At 36.5% G+C, this 18024-nt stretch overlaps 1 long non-coding RNA gene and 1 other non-coding gene across 6 annotated transcripts in view; one reads left to right on the forward strand and one right to left on the reverse strand.

Moving 5' to 3' along the window:
* The window catches only part of LOC117602373 (uncharacterized), a 52860-nt gene that overhangs the window by 15867 nt on the left and 18969 nt on the right, over positions 1–18024 (reverse strand). The gene's annotated exons all lie outside the window — the stretch shown is intronic.
* TRNAL-UAA (transfer RNA leucine (anticodon UAA)) lies at positions 3951–4034 on the forward strand. The gene has a single exon. It is a non-coding gene; the product is annotated as a tRNA-Leu (tRNA).

The following is an 18024-nucleotide window of genomic DNA, read 5'->3' on the forward strand; positions in this document are numbered from 1 at the left end:
TTGAAAACCATTTTTCTATTGTTTGCTTTTAATTAATTGGAAATTTGCTACCTATTTTTTATGCTATCGGGTGTTTAAAATGTTCAGCTAGTTCTCCTGTTCTCGCACAGATGGCACGTATAATAATTCAAGAAGGAATCCTACTATGACATATTTTCATTTCATCATAGCAGTTAAAGGTTAATGATATTAACTATTAATAACACGAAATCGTTCCTACTAGTAAACACCATGTGATTAGGTAGATAAGATAAAAACAGTTGACCTTCCCTAAGAACATGATGAAAGATCTATCATGAATATAATATTTGCTTAATAATTTATAAATATTTATAATCAATATTTATATAATATTTTTAAAATTTTTATCTGCAGATTATACTTCACCCTGTCAAACAAATAATAAGCAGGGTTATTGGTAAAGATAATGTGATGTAAACAATTTATAATAGAAGTGGCGTAACAAATTTAAGAACCTCTTATGCAGATACCCTAATTTGCATACACTTCGTACCGTTACAAATAGGATTGAATAATAGATAAGAACGAAAGTACACGTGTAATTTCAAATACCCTCACATTACCACCTTAAGTACTGCGGGGGTTCATACCTGTGGTGTTAATTTTTATAAATAAATATTGGTAAAAATTTTGGTACACCCAGTATTGCAAAGCCATTACGAATCTTGGGGTCTTGTTAGAGGCGCGTGTGCATGTGTAGCCTTTAATGGCAGATGGCGTGGGGCCCGTGTGCTAAGCAGCTGCAGCTGAAAAAGAGGGTAAACGCCAGACGAACTGGAGGGAAGAAGATAGAATGGGGCGAAAGGCCATGGAACGTACTACTCGTGTCGCGAGGACCACCCAACCCTTTTGATTCAGCAGAAAGAAAGCCCCCATGCGTAGCTTTTATCGTTGGGGAAGTCCTACGAAAAGGAACCTGTCCATAACAAAACTCGTATTATAATTTTAATGATGATCCTGCACCCCAAAAGTTTAGAGGAAACCAGAAATGAGCTATCGTTTCACGTGAAAAAAGATCTCTACTCCTGATCAAAAACTTAAGTAATTGGAGTGGGCATAGAAAATAATTAACTTGACGAAAAGGACGTTACCTTTGAATTTTTTACATTTTTCAGAAAACTTAGAAAAATATGAAAAATGGAAAAGTTCAGAACAGTTTAATAATACTTTGAAGAAAAATTGATAATACCGATTCATTTTATTCAAAAGCAGTAAGAGTTACCCGAACTTGAAATATCGACGTTGTCAGTTTTATTTTATCGTTATGGAGAACCGTTCAAGACAAACCTTACGGGTGGTTATATTTTATTTTGAGAATGCGTTTCCTGGAACGTATATACGAGGCCACTCAAAAAGAGTCCATCCATATGGTGCAAGATCCACGAAAAGCAGAACCTGAACCAGAACTCGAATCGTGATTCGGAAGCGGCAAAAGAGAACAGCTGCTCTCACTTCGATCGAGGAGAGTCCTGCAGCTGCTGTCACTGTTGTTGCTACTGCTATAACCACTTCAACCTTTGAAGATACCAAATGACGTGGATAAACGTATATATACGCTTGTAACTTTACCAGGCCCCGTTATGTAATAGAGCATTGTTTTATCAGCTGTATGCATTGGTGTAACTAGGACTTTTGTCTGGAATAGGGTAGGTATCTTAGCTTTACTGAAAGTGTCAAGTGTCTAATGTTGCTTAACGTGTCGAGACCGTATACGGTAGATTTACCCCCTGCAAGACGAACCGTAAGTCCTGATAACGTAGATTCACCACCGTAGACACTGTACAAATAATAAAGTTGTTGACCAATCTAGTGGACAGACAGCGAAGGGATTAACAGGTTTACCCTGGATGACATCACAAGATGTCAAGCTCATCGAATCTTATCTGTATCTTATCATGGCATCGCTTAATACGCAGAAGTTCAATAAAAGTATCGACAATCTGTTGTACCCATCTCTCCTGGATTAGGACAACACAGGAGTTAAGGACCTGCAGGGTCTTAAGGACCTATAGCTGCAAAAATTTTGTCACTCACTTTTCCTTAAGGCGCCAGGGGAAAGTGTTAACCCTCGAACGGCGGACCATGGAGAGATCCCCAAGACGGCGGACCATAAAGTAAGCTACAATTTTCATTTAATTTTGCATTTCATATTATTTTCTTTTGCTTAAAAATTATACATTTAGATTTAGGTTAACGTCTTTGTACGTGTTTTGTAAATGTGGGTTACGGTTGATCCAGGCTCCGGTGTTCAAGGGTTAAGCAAGGTAATACCTTCCTGTGAGACAGACAATTAACTCTATCTCCATCTCTCTGTTCCTTCCTGTAGCAGAAGACTAGTTTGAATCATTCTCGATGCGTCGGTTTCATTGAAAAGGGGCGTCATTAACGATATTCCACCCCTCCGACACAAGTGGTCCCCGATTATATAATATAGCTGGATAATCGCAATGCGAACGCGTGCACGCCATGTGTCGATTGGAACGCGTCAGTACAGAGGCACGGGGCAAAGGAGGGTGATTTTAGCCCCCTGTATCGAGCTCTCATTGTGCTCGTCGCCCAATTCTCGTCCCGGTGCCAGCTGTTGCTATTTTTTTTTTCTTCTTCCTTCTCATTCTTGCCCATCCCACGGACAAAGCTTTTTCCCGATGCTTTCCTTTGTCGAGCATCATCCATGTTCGTGCCAGTCGATCCGTACCGAAATTAATCAAAAGGGAACGATCGCGAGCACGTGGGCAAACCACCCTGCTGCTCAAACGAAACGCAGACGCTTCTCCACGATCAAAATATTAAATAGCGCGACCAACCCTCGGGGCCATCGGATCCCCGACAATAAGAGGTGGCAGGGTTTTTCGTTATGAAGGGGGATTCGGCTGTATATACCGTCGTAAGGCCACGTGCCAGCCATGGGAATATAACGCCATGATGGCCACGTGCCCACCACCTAACGGGTGTACGTTGAGAAAACGACCACCGGTTGCTTTTTTAACCACACAGATGTATCATACATACGTGTCGTCCCCTCCCATTTCTTTCTCTCCTTCGTTCACACGTTCTCGGTTAATGGTTTTATTTGGAATTTATTATGGACAATATTCCCTGCATTATTTGTATGATACGTAGTTTGATTTAGTTTATACAAGTTTTGAGGTATTCAAAATAATTCCCTTTTGGAAACTGAGCATTTTAATATTAAAGGGTTAAAACGAACATTTCAAACGAACAGTAGGTGTAAGTAAAAGTGTTTAGAAAATTTTAGTCGATCAATTAACGTTGGAAATAAAATTCGACACAGTCGCTGACAATCTTGTACGGGTACAGTATAATGTACCGCAGTTAGGGTCGAATGATGAAAAGAGGGAGACCACACTAGGTAGTCATCTGGTGGGTAGGGTGGCTACAAAACCCAAACTCCCTTTACCCCTCGTTGCGTTAACGAACTGCCGATAAATTACTTTTCTCTGCATACTAATCGAGTTTTCGGAGCGTAGATAACAAAGCGTTTGTTAAACTTCCTTGCCAAATTACTGTTAAAGCCTATTTTATGGAATCACGTTTCCGGAATTAAATGTGGTATGCTAATTAGAAAAGTTGAACAATTTTTTTTAACGATGAACTTTGAAAGAAAAAGAAGTTAAATTGCTTGTTGTAAGGAAAGTTGATTAGTTTGATTTAAAAAGGCAGCTGATACGGATTGTTAAATCTCAAAAATTAAGTTATCAGGTTTCTACTATGTGATTAGCATCAATTGTAATAGTAATGTTAACCAATTTTTTTTTACTTTTATTTCCTTTCCTACATTATTTAAATACAATTACGTCTGAGGTACAGCTAACATGTAATCGGAACTTTAATACGTCTTACCACATGTTTATTTCCACTATGACAATTAAATTACTTAAAATGGGAAATGGTGTAGGGTGCGAACGGAAGCTAGGTTGGCCGAGCGGTCTAAGGCGCCAGATTTAAGCTCTGGTTCCCATCTGGGAGCGTGGGTTCGAACCCCACACTTAGCAAAACTTTTTTTCAATTTTCCATTTCTTACACTCCTTTTAATTGATAGACATAGTGCTTTGTTTTATGCAAAAAGATTTACTTTACCATGAACATTTGCTTACTTCATCTGATATACCTCATAATAAGTAATATTAATTTTTTATTTTAAAGGGCAAATAATTTTTAATATTTCAAAAGGTATTTTACCCAGAATTTCTCAACTGATAGGTCGATGTAAGTTAAGATTAAGAGGGCACGCTTTTCTATTCCCCTAATTCTATCGATATGTACTGTCGACAAATAAATTATTAGAAGCGAGCTGGCAGGATGTGTAATTAACCCTGGTCACGCCTGATCGCAGAACAACAGAGAAATTAATTTGGATGAGTATGATCGAGTGTATTACATGGCAAATAAGGGGCAGCTAACATTGGATTGTTCGCACGTGAAGAATGATAGCAATCGATATCGAAACGACGATAAAAGGGAGAAAAAGGGTCAGTGGAATATCATTTTTATTCCCTACGATGTTACATGAAAAATGAATTCGAATAGAAGATAACACTTTACCTTTTTTGGTACACGACGACTATATAGGGTGACTTCTAAGATGATAGAAGATAGAGAAAAATTTAATTAAGTAAAAGTTTATCAGTACCTGAAGTGAAGATGTTTTAACAATTTCAAGGTCGCCTTCACTTTATCAAATGGAACTGTATACCTTTTTACACGTCAATCGAAGTGGTTTTTTTTTATTCTCTATAAAAAGGTATTAAGGTTCTTAGATCAAAAATTGATTAGTTCAGAAAATATTTCAGGGAGCTGATGATGTTTTACTCAGAAAAAGAAAATCTTTTTGGAATATTAAACATTGACTCGCTGTCACTCAATAATTGTTTTTGCAGCTTGCAATTATCCACCAACCACGGTGTTTTAGCTCATTTAAGAGGGCTTCATTTTCTACCTATCTACGTTCGCGTTATGCACTTGACATTACATTACCGCTGCGTGAACTGTTATTCTATATTAAATCCAGAATGTATGAAATATTTGGAACAATCTGAAATTCAAACAATTTAAATACTCGGATTATCCGAATACAGAATTATCATTCGAAATTATACCTGATGGCAATTACAATTAAAATTAAAATCAAAAAACATAGAAGTATGCATCCCAAAATTATTAAAAATTTGCAATATTCTTTGGATCCCATCTTTAACTATAGTTACACTATGCAGTGCATTAAAATGAAACTTCAAATACTAGAAACCCATCAGTGTCCCCGAAGTCTGTGCATGATATTTAGTTTGAAGTGGGATGATTCATCACTTTATGCTAGGATGTACCGAACAGAGGGGGATGATGTTGCGAAGGGAGCAGAGAGACATTGAACCGGGCATCATGGAAAAGACAAACGTGACATCTTTGGTTTGACGTAGTCCTCTTGAACGAAGGCGAAAGGATAGAAAAGAAAGTGGTCGACGTGGATGAAACAAAGGAAAAAGTAGCTGAAGATTCGTCCGTGTGTTTCTCTTGTTCGAGTATGCCCGCCACGCGGCACGCCGCGCGGCGTGACGTCCCGAAGTTTCTGGCACGTTGGAGGGGTTTGAATCCGGCATGGCGATGGATCGATACAGCACCAAGGGGTAGCGTTATGGGGGTGGCTTGCTCGTAATACACGGGGGTTGCTGCCATTGCCCTGATGGTGGAGAGAATGTACGTGTATTCTGCTCCACCCCAATGTTAGAGCTAACGGTAGCACCCTATTCGTCAATCCTCGTCCCTCGTTCTAGAGGCCCTTTTTCTTTGTTCGAGTTCGTTAAACTTCCAGCCGGTCGACGGAACCCTCCAGACTTCGCCGTCGTTTTCTCTTTTCACCGATGTCTTACTTCTTCTCGCGAATCGCTGTTTTTCTTTTTCTTCTTTATATACCCTTTTTGGTAACACCGATGCCTTATCTTTGTCCGCCGCTTCAACTACTTGCCTTATGATTTATCTTGCCCGTTGCATCCGACAGAGCGTTGCAATATTTATACGAACGAAGAAAGTTCAAATATTATGCATACCTTGACAAATACCATGCAGTATATTAGAGAATGGGATAAAATTCTATGGTAATTTTCAGTAATTAATCAAAGACGACTGAGGGATTTAATTGAATCCTTTAAAAAGAAGCAAAGTTGAGTTAACCGAGTATTAGGACTTGTATATTCTCATCGTTTCTAGAGATCATTACTTCCATTTCTTTCGTACCGTGAAGTTCTATTGTTCTTTGAGGTGACTAACAAAGAGAAGAACCGACGTTCTGGTACACTTACCTCAAAGTGCGCTCTAACAATAGAATAAACTCGAAGCGATAAAAGAGGAGGAGTAAGTGAGCGAGACTTCGAGAAAGGTGCATGACGCCGTAACGATGAATATTTTTTATACTTCTTTAACTGCGAAATTAGAAAATTACCATCTTTACAAGCGTTACAAACTCTTCTTCCTTCTTCCACTTGTTGGCGTTTTATATCGTTTATAAACGCATCAATAAGTCTAAATGTAGGTATTTGTGTCTTTTTCAGAGAACTTTCCTTTCTTAAAACTTTTTCTGGAGTGATCCTATTCCAATTTTCTAAATTACTAAAAGTTACTTTTATCTAAAAGTAATAGAATCTTGGAATTTTAGAATGGTGAGAGACGTTCACATTTAGGATCTAACTTTTCTCACTTTGAAAAAGTAATTACAGACAAAAGTAGAGGTAGTATCTTTAATTTGAACTCTGTTGTAATTATTGAAATAGATACATCTAGGCGACTTAATTACTCGAGGGGACTGGAGAACTGTTAATGTGCTGGTGGTATTAACTATGCAGCAGGAACTTAGATTACTGCTATTAAAATGTTAGATGTAATCTGATGGTGATGTGAAAAAATTGATGAAACTTGCTGAAACTTACACGTTTCTTGGCATTGTGTTCATCTTTTAATAAGAGATCTAGATCAGAACATAGTATAACATTACTAGGAGCAACGAATTTCAATAAAAGTTTGTAAATTATTTCTTTTTCGAACGTTCTAATCTAATGTTCTCGATGATCGTTAGCCAAGAAACTCTGTCGTTGAGAAGTAGAAATCCTCTAACTGTGGCCATTAGTGCGAAATTTCATTAATTAATGTACAACGTTCTTCGATAAACATGGAGTTACTTAAAAGGCAAATAAATACATAAATCAGATGTTTTCCTTGGAAGCATTCCATTAACCGAAAGAGAAGATTTTATTGACTCTAACAGGCTGCGCGGGTAAAGGTAGCTTGGCACCGAAGACGTCGGCAAAGCAGTTAAGGAGAGGAGGAAGAAACGAGGAGAATAATTCTGGTGAACGCCCTCACTGCCTTGACCTCGATGACCTCTGCTTCCACTCACAGGCCTGAGACCAGATTCCTTCGAAGCTCCGAGAAGGTGTACGTATCCATGGATGCATGCACTTACTTCTTCGTACAATATTCAGATAACAAACTAACCCTTTGAACATCATGCTTTCGCATGAATTTTTCATCATTGATATCGTTACTTTATAACATTTATTTTATAACTGTTATCATTTAAAATATTCAGAATGTAACCCTTCAGTGCTAGATCTGGAATCTCAGTATCTGACCTCTATAGATAACTTCAAATAGACATTTTCTATTTTCTATTTATTAAATATTTGTATAGTAATTTTCTTCAAATTTTAAATTATAATATTGATACACCATAAGAGTTATTTTAAAATACTTTTATGCCACGAAATCATTTCAGACATAATTTTAGTATATTAATTTAGAACTTACAATGTATCAGAAGGCCTTCGGATCGATAGCGACCAACGTTCGAATAGATTGTCAGTATGCACGTAATACCGATTTGTGTATATCTCAGGTGGTGCGTGAGGAGTCTAATTAGATCGTCGAATGATCCATGATGGAGTGACCGCTATTAGATCATGCCTCGTGGGATGTCCTCTAATCCTATGAAATCACCCCTTACTAGACTAGAACGCTCTATTGCGTTACTGTTACAATTATTCTGTCCTCGGTATACTATGAACCCTTATCACAACCCCTTTGAAAAAGAAAATTCTGCGAAGATTAATCTGGAGCTACAAATTTCGCTGGGCGTTAAAGGAGCGCCACTTTATTATTCGGAGAGATGGCATTTGAATGAAAAAGAAAGCGGCGGAGGGCTGGTGCATACAGAAGAAGATGGCAACAGAAGTAGATTGGAGCAGAGGAGTGGAAAAAAGAAAAAATAAAAGCGAGGAGAGAAAAGTTAGGGTACATAAACATCTGTCTCAGCAATATGCAAATTAGTTGAACCTGCCTCCAGAAGTTTTACTTCCTCTTTTTTCATTTATGAATTGTGCTAGGAAAGATTCTAGATTAGCGATTTCGAAAAATTGCTTTTTTTATTTTTCAAGAGAGTTGTTTCAGAAGACTTTGCGAAATTTGCAAAAAGGTTTCGTAGTTTCTATTTTCAAAGCAATTGTTTATGATAAAGATAGTTAATAAAAATAGGTACATGCATGGGGTAATAATTATTTGAATATCACAGCGTCGAAATATTAATGCGGCACACTGTATTATATGTATTATAGTTTCAAGTGAAAATGTCATGCTGCGATGTTTCGTGCTGTTGGCGATAATCCCCCCTAAGCTTCTACTCGCACCCTCGGAACCCTCGTAGCCAACTTACAGTAGATGCCGACCCCATCATGAAACCAATAAATCCGTTCGAAATTGTATCCTGTATCTTCGGGCTCATTGATGCGGCCAAAAACGGGGGAATACTTTGACGTGGGGGGAGAAATCATGGCGCGTGAAATTTTCTAAAATCATCCCGCTTTTACGATACCCCATATGCTATAGAAAAATGTGCCATATTTAACTATTTTAAGGGGAAATTCTATTATAACACATTTTTTCTTCAATTCTATTACCGTACATTCTATTTTAACTTATTTTGAACAAATCAACTTTAATTAGATAAAAATATAATGTACATGTAAATAATTTATCGTTTAAAAGTGTACAACGTAAAGGATATTATTTTAACACCTTTTACGTGCAAGATACTTATTTAGAAGATCGAAATATCCACTGATATTGCTTTAAATAGAGTTTGACGTTTAATATAAACTTAACGAAGATACATTAACGCCCGAGGAAATTTCAAGCTATCGTGTCGAGGAAATTCTTTCAGTGCTAGACTGAAACTGTAGAAATAAATCACCGGTTGTTTAAAATAGCCTTATAATTCACTCTTGTTGCTTTCAGTGCACGGCAAATTGCCGTGGAAACTTCCAACTTACTTCGATCGGATGAGCCGTAGTTCGACTGTTCTCTTCATTTTACGTCTATACAACGATACCTTAGGAAAAAAGGTACACGAAGAAATTGAGATTGCAATTTTTCCGTCGGAGCTTTCTTCTTAAGGAAGGAAATTAAAGATACTATTTAGGTAAGTTGAATCGATTGGATAATTACTTTTTCGATTGATAACACAGACGGAAAAAATGTAACTCATCTTAATGAGTGTTCTTAATAAGCCCTAACATTTATCCCAGGAACAAATGGTATAACATAAACACGATGTACCTGGGTTAGGTTACGTGAAACTGGTGGAGAGTGAAAGTCTCGTCTGAACCGGTTAAATGCGATACCGATGGTGCCTAAGAGATCGAATGCTCCAAGTCTTGCTCGTTCTTACGGAATACTTCTGCACGCCTACAAAAACAAAGTCTTATTGTACCTTTCCGATCAATAGGAATTTCGTAGGTTGAAGTAAACCGTTGTGTTCGATGGGCTACCCTAATTTAGAGATCAACGCGTTGATTATATCGAAGGTTTGAATCTACTTTCTTAATCTACTTGGGCAACCGTGTGAGGTCTATCTTAACCCTCGAACAGCTGACCATCAAACAGTGACGCGGGCGGTCGATACAGGATCAATTTTGATCCATACCAAAATTTGTATTGTACGAAGAATAGTACAGTCTCTAGTATGCAATTTTCGTTTGATACTTTGAGCATCTTAAATTAGATATACTCTTCCATTTGAATTAAAATTTTCATTCACTTTAAAACAAGTTGATTCCACGTCTTCTCAGTGGCAAAAGAAGACGAGCACTCTACATTGCGAAAATTATTAATGCCCCGATTAAAATATCTCTGTAAAATGACACGTTACTTTTTCGTGGGCGACGTGAAATTTCTGAAGTGCATGACTGAAAAAATAGGAGAAGAAAAGAGGACAAGGAACGGTCACTTTTATCCTCTCCTGGTGATTACCAGCGAAAGGTTCCGACTTATCCGCTCCCTCTGTTCATCTTCCTTCCTCTTTGTCCGTCGATATTGCACTACACTGTGCCACTTTACAGGGAATATGCTCTTAAAGATAATGGCGCCACACTGTCCCTCTGGATATTATTAAGTCTTTCTTCCTTCCTTTTCTTGCGACATACGCTTCCGTCTGGACATCGACGACCTGATATCGCGTTATCAGGAAATTTATCAAATTTCAAGCTAGTAATTATCTGAGACAAATGCGAGGGAAATGACCCCTTTAGAAAATTAATACTTATATTAACACGTTCGGTGTACTATTTGATTTTAATTTTAATTTTTCGAAAGAAAAGCATAATGTATTGTTCAGTAAAAAATTACTTTTTGAATCTTTTCTTTTTTTTTAATAAAATTAACTGACAACGAGTGATAGAATTTTGCTGTACCACCTGTACCATTTTGCTGTTCAGAATGAAAATTACATGGTTCTGTAATTATATTATACATGATGGAATTACATTGGAATGCTACGAATTCAGATTCTTGAAATTGAAGGGTTTAAATTCAGGGAATTGATTGTGAATTATTAATGGCGCGTATCGACCACAGAAACCAATTCATAACACTTTTTTATCGAACTCCAATGTCACAGCCTTCAATTATGTATCGTTTCAAAATTATGAAATATTTCCATAATGTAAAATGGTAAACTAATGCGAGAGAAATTTATTTATTTCATTTAATTTCATAGTTTTTCTTCAAACAAGCTTTCTAGTTGGTAACTTTAAGGATCATAACCATTATCCGTTCTAATTAAGAGAAACAGAAAACGTAGGACAAAAATTCTCGTTAGAGTTGGGGATAACTGGTTAAATTAACGCGATCTAAACTACGGAAATGTTCCGTTTAACTTCCTTAAGACTCTTAAAATTTTTTATCAACATTGATATATCCTCTGTTATCGTATTTGCAAACGTGTTGAATCATAGCCGAATTTTGCAATCGGTAAGTAAATGAAATGTTTCTTAATCAGTGAATAAACAGAAAGATCCATCGAATCTTTCAAAACATCAAAGTAATCTTGTAAACAAGATTTAGTGATTTACAGGTACTTTTATATGTTTATACAAAAAAAAAATATTATTTTAATTTAATGGAAATTCAAACATTAAATGAAACATTTAAAAGTTTCCTCATCAGTTTATATAAAATTTCATTATAAAGGATAAAATAGCAATGAGAGACAGACAGAGAATTTTTGTTCACTTTCCTCATTTTCATGATTAAACAGAAATGGATTTGAATTAAAGGCGGTGTATTTTACTTTTTAATGCCGGCTCTCGTTAAGTCGGCCAATGCATTCAAGGCAAAAATCAGAAATGCAGGTGATATCGAACGAAATGCAGTTCTTTCCGCAGTACAACGATAACTATGTGGATCCATGTATTCATGACATACACAAATGAGCGTCATCACTGGAAACGCTTTTCAGGTGGTTACCTAAGATTAAAAAATTGTATGACCACTTCTTCTTTCTGTCAGCCTTCATATTTTTCTCTATTTACGTGATTAAAACCTTTTTAACGTACTTGTGCAACAAAAACCCTGCCATCACTGTAATATCAGGTCATCCCGTAAAGTAATGTCGTTACTCATCTTGGATAAAGTAAACGTTCACATACAGTATCACTTTTCAAAAAATTTTTTTAATTAAATTTCACGCAATAATTATTTATATAAATATAAATATTAATATATACAAGTAGCTATATAGAAATATATATTATATAAGTCACAATGATTCATAGTGGCATAGAGAATGTGAATATTACATAATAATTCATTGTTTTAATTTGGTCGCATTAACAAAAGAGTTTTTAGCGACCACTTGACCCAATGAACAAATTCGCGAATTTGTAGGTCAAGGTTCAAATGGTTGTTTCTTACTTCAGTAGATTAAACGGTTGAATAATTTCAAGAAAATTTTTTCTACTAAATGCATCTCAACTCTTACAATAGAGGGTGAATTTTTCTGTTTTTTATCGAGATGATCACCTGTTTTCTCATAGAAATTCAGGCAACAAAACCTTGTAAGTAGATAAAGGTTTGAGATACATAGCTGTTGTCCTCTGTAGAATCCTTTTTGCGAAACATAGCCGATCTCAGTACAACGCACGAGAATCGGCTCAATTAATGGTGTAACCATGCTCCATTGTCTGTGTAGCCTAGTACGGGGTGCATGGAGTATTCTCTATGTTCACGGTGCTATGTACTCTGTACTGGACTGCCATGAGAGAACACGCGTCGTGCCCCAATAGGGTGCCCTCTAATTTCTAATACGCTATTTGACGATGGTATTTTATCTAACAAGAGAAACAATTTATTTCCGAATTTTTAATATTATACTACCCCTTATTTTGAAATAAACTGTTGCTAATATAGTCTCAGAAAGAAGTGCAAGAAAATTTCTATTATAATTACTAAATGAATCCCTTGAAAATCTTTCGTAGCTCAGAAAATTGAAAATTGACTAATTTTTACCATTATTTCTTTCGGGAAAAATCATTGCTAATAATTCGTCAAATATTTAACAAAAGTCCATGTACTTTTCCATTCGTTGGAAGAAATTCTTGCCCTCACCGGTACGAGTAATTCAATTCAATTCGGTCTGTGTCGGTAGGATTCGAAGGGTGGCCTGATTAAATTCCTTCCGGAACAAGAGCACAGCGAGAGAACGAGGGTGGAGCGTGAAAAGATGGCCAACGAACCCTCGAAATCACCAGAACAACCGGCTCTTTTTGACTCGTGGCTTGTTCGATCGATTCGTTCGTGACGAACGGACTAGCGTCGTTTCCGGCTTTTCATTATGTTTCCGCGATTTAAACTGCCTTTCCGTTATAATTAGACCGCGGAAGTTTGTACAAGTATGCACTGAACGATTGAGACTTTTGACAGAAATAGAAAATTTCTTTAATTAGAACTTAATTAGGTATCTTATTTGAAGATTTAATTGTAACGAAAATATAATTATTGAATTCTAGGACGTTTTGACTATTTGTTTAAATCGTATTCAAGTTTTTTTCGCGTTAATTTCTTGGAATCTAAAAGTGCCTAAACGTGCAGTTTGAAACGGCGCAAAATCTAATTTACGTTCACCGCCATAGGAGTTTTCAAATTGCAATATTTGCTGGATTTTTCGTGGCTCTTCCGACCCCGATGGGATTCAAATGAAATTTCGTTGGGTAATTGCGAATCTTCGATGTTCTCATTTCGTGCAAACTGCGCTTTAAATCAATTTCACTGATGATTCGGTGTAGGACCACTTCTAAACAGGGAATCTCTTCAAATACGTTTCTCAAAATAGAAAAAAAATCAAACTCGAGATTTCTCGTACAAAAATCTTCTACATGGTTTATCGTTATTGATACTTCAATATTCTATTTTTTACTTGACGCAAAAGGGTATAATTAAATGTACACAGAATGGGTGCAATTACTAACCGTTATCTTTCCCAGGTTAATTATGTTAATTATCGTAAAACATGTAAATTGTCGTTTTAAATTAGCAACTACGTACAGATTGCATACAACAATTCATTACTATTGCTTCATGAATTTAACATCCATGTAGCTCTTTAATTTTGATAGAATTGTGATCGCAGCTGTTGGTGGTATTCAACTATTTCTCCCACCATAAGATTAAAATTTATTTCAATAAAAGCTTGCTTAACAAGAAAAGAAGCACATTACCCTAATTAATTATATTCATAAATCTATTTTATACAACTGCTTACTTCATTAATACAGTATCTGTATTTAAATGATTGCACATAACCCGTTAAATTGCCTATGACACTGCTTTAATTTATACAATGTTCGTTGTACGTTCGAAATAACGACAGTTTAATATTATACCATACATAATCCATGCATAACTAATTGTTATATGCATTACGTAATTAAATATTATTAGACAGAATTATATGTACACAGTACGGTCTGTTGCGTTAAATACGCGTAATTGATCGTGGGTGTACAATGAACGAATAAAATAGTTGAAAAATGTAGACAGTATTGGTCAAGTGAAATTGATAAAGTTAACGTTTAAAGCTCTTCTTTCTAAACGAATATAACGGATCGCATATAATAATTACACAAATCATAAATTAAATATAATTCGTTTAGTTGAGCGCATGAAAATGTAAATGTCTCATTTGCTATTCCATGTTCTAAATCCTTGTCATGTTGTATGGTACAATAATGCGCAACTATGCAGTATGTGCATATAGAATTACGCGTCTGGCTTATTCTATGCTGCGTTAACCCGAGCTTTTGAAGTTGCGTTTCATTCGCTAGTGCCGCAATAATTTAACTGTTTAACGCAGCATCAGATGCAACACGTAACCAGCAAATGTTTAAGTACCAGAAGAATTACCAAAAGTGGATACCGTGTACGTACATTAAATGAATGTAACGATTTAACAAATTATTTTTACTTTTATCGATTCTAACTGATGCTAATTGAAATTTAAAAAATAGTAATTTCTCACGTTCGATAATTTTAATTAAAATAGTAGAATTGTAAGACACCCAGTATGTACGCACGTGTACGGTATAGGTGTATACACATGTATATTTTCAGCTGGGTGAATTTGATCTTGACGTATTCTCGAGGGTATGGCCGGTAAAATTCGATAAGCCACCCCACCGAATACGAATCTTCGATCTCATGGGAATCGATTTCGTTTGGTACACCCTCAGAGCACTTCTAATTGCTTTATCGAATATCGATCGATGTTAGCGAAATCAAGATTTTTTCCGTATCCCCCCCTGTGTGTTTTATTACCACCAATCTACGTTCATCACAGAGAATTCAATATTTGTTCTGCTGCAATTGTTCCTTCGTTTAATCATAAGTGGTACGTTGATTCTCCATAAACTTGATTATATTTGCATCAAATTAGGGAGAATTTCAGAAAATAATCAAAGTAAATTTTTATCACTGGATTTTATAATATTTCCATCATCGTATCCGTGGAATAGTTCCAAAAATTCGAAGTATTTCCCACGATTTTACTTATTCACTTTTCAATCGTGCAGCCCGCTCGAGGATTCGAGCACCAAAGAAAATCTTCTTCCCTTTCAAAACCAACCCCGCCGTTCTCCGTGGGGAGTTAAATCCATTAGACGTTCATCTTTTTTTTCTGGAGAAAGACGGGGCATAGGTAGGAAATAATCGAAAGAAGCAGTAGGTCGTTGACGAAAAGGAAAAAGGGAAGTGTGATCTATCCGTTTCCCGGTCGAGAGCAAATCTCTCTATAAATGTGCCATCGGTCTCGCTTATATTGAAAAATTCTGGAATACTTAAGTGAAAAGGATTGTGCCTGCTTCTCTTTGCATTTCAAAGATGTGAAATTTATCACAGTGATACTGCATTTATCGAGGAAAAATATTTTCGAATTATGAAAGTAATCGGACTTTTATTTGAAATAATACTGAATCACGATTAAATCAGACTTCCCCGGGAAAAATAACAATGTCCCGGGTTCCTGCCTTTCATCTTAGGCGTTCCTAAGGAAAATGATGATGTGGGGATTGAAGCCCTTATGTTATTATTGGTACAGTAAGAATTCTATTAAAAATAATATTTTTCTATTGCATGTATAATTCACGATGCAAATCACCAGTGACCCCCACAATGTTCAACTTTTTAATGAATATTTTCATGAAACATCATCGATTCGAGTAAATGCACTGTCGAGTGTAAGTTGTTCGTGTAACAGGTTCTCTTCAGATCACGATAAGAGTGGTCTGATAATTTCACCCTTGCGCTACTTTGCCCAAGGTCATTGTCTCCAAAAGATCGTCACGGAGAGATTCGACGACCTTGCAATGCTCGGTGCCTGCAAAACCTCGAGTTCGATGTCCTCCCCTTCCTGACCTACGCCGTCCATGTACGCGTGCGCGATGCTCGATCATGCTCCGTAATATCGTCAATTATGCTAATTAAACTGTCGTGGTAACTCTGTCGTTAAAATCGATCATCTGCTTTTAAGAGAAGCCCGCTCTTATACCTTCGTTTCAACCTTCGGACAGCGAATAGCCTGATAATTGCTGGCACCACGAATGTCGGGTCAAGAATGGCCAATAGGAATTATGCATAATTGAATTATTTAGATCTTCTATATTAAATATATTTTCTCTGATTTCCTTCGAAATGAACGTTTCAGATTCTATGGACATTTCTTGACCCTCCCTTAAACGTCCTACGATTCATAAACATAGAAATTATCATTCATGCGAAACCTTAAACTTCGAATTGATGTAATATCAGTGCTATTGTACGACTTCGAGCGAAGACTCATCAATGTTATATAACCGTGAGATAATTCGTACAAATTAACGTTTAGTTTCGAAGAAAACGAAGGGAAAGATGAGAACGGAAATGCGGAGGACTAGGGTCGTTGAATGTGGAAACAAGAAAAGGGTCGACATCGATCATGGTCGGTCGATTTGCTCGAGCTATATTCGTGTGCGTATATTGCAAACGTAGAGTTTTTCGGAGGGTGGCTTTCTGCGAGTGACAGCTCGTTACGAGAATTCGGGCTTGTCCACTGCGCCAACGGATCATTTTCGCACGTATTTTGTAAAGTCTTACGATGGTAAACTACCAACCGTCCTGAGATAACATCTTTCTACTTTCTAAAAATATTTTCTCCCCTTGTATAGCAACCCTTTCTTCGAAGCTAGTAAAAAAATTAATTTCTACTTTTCAAGCGTTTAACATAGATTGTCGATAAAATTTTCAGAAACACTGTAACCGTATTTATTTCTTACTTCTTTGGAGAGATTCGCGTCAATGTCTTTGCTGAGATTGACGTGAGAATCTCGGCGAGAGGAGAGTTGATCGGTCGGATCTCAGAATGGTAATCGAGCTTTGAATTTCTCAAAGGCACGAAAGGGTAAGGTACGAGAAGAAGAATCCGCTGTCTGCGGATATCAACACACAGATCAGAGTGTACCAGGCACATGTTCTTCCGCAATCTGCAACCACCGTAATCTGATATATCGTTGAACAACGTAACTCCATCGGCAAAATACATAAACGTAATATCAATAAAACTGATTCGTTCAATCGTACGAATTAACAGTTTATATTTTCCTATAGAAATCTAATTCCAGTTACGAATACCGCGAGCGCAATTGTACTAATAATTATTAATGATTACCGTCACACTGCTTGCATCTACATTTTAAGGACGTATCCCGGTAATGTATAAATCCGTTATTTATTTTTCAAAATAATTATTGATAGAATAAACCAGTTGGAAAATGTTTCTTATCAAATTTTGAAACCTTATATTTTCATGCTTAAATGAAATAACAACGTATCATTATTGTTAAGCGAACTGCAGTAATTGATTGTAAAATTTATTACATTTATCCTATGTAATTATAGAGAAACATGGTTTAATCATTTATTATTATTATTATTATTTTGTAACAACATTAAGAGGTTTGCAAGCAAACAGGAAAGAGGAAACCCTTCACAGTGACGGTAGATACATGTTTTTCGTAATATTAATTTTACAGAGAACACGAGTCATAAATTAATAAAACTGTGATATATCGTTCAATATATCTTGTACCTTAAGTACACAGTGAAATTAATCCAAGCGCGCCACTTGGAGCTAATAGG

The sequence above is a fragment of the Osmia lignaria genome, chromosome 13, assembly GCF_051020975.1.
Source record: "Osmia lignaria lignaria isolate PbOS001 chromosome 13, iyOsmLign1, whole genome shotgun sequence".
Classification (NCBI taxonomy): domain Eukaryota; kingdom Metazoa; phylum Arthropoda; class Insecta; order Hymenoptera; family Megachilidae; genus Osmia; species Osmia lignaria.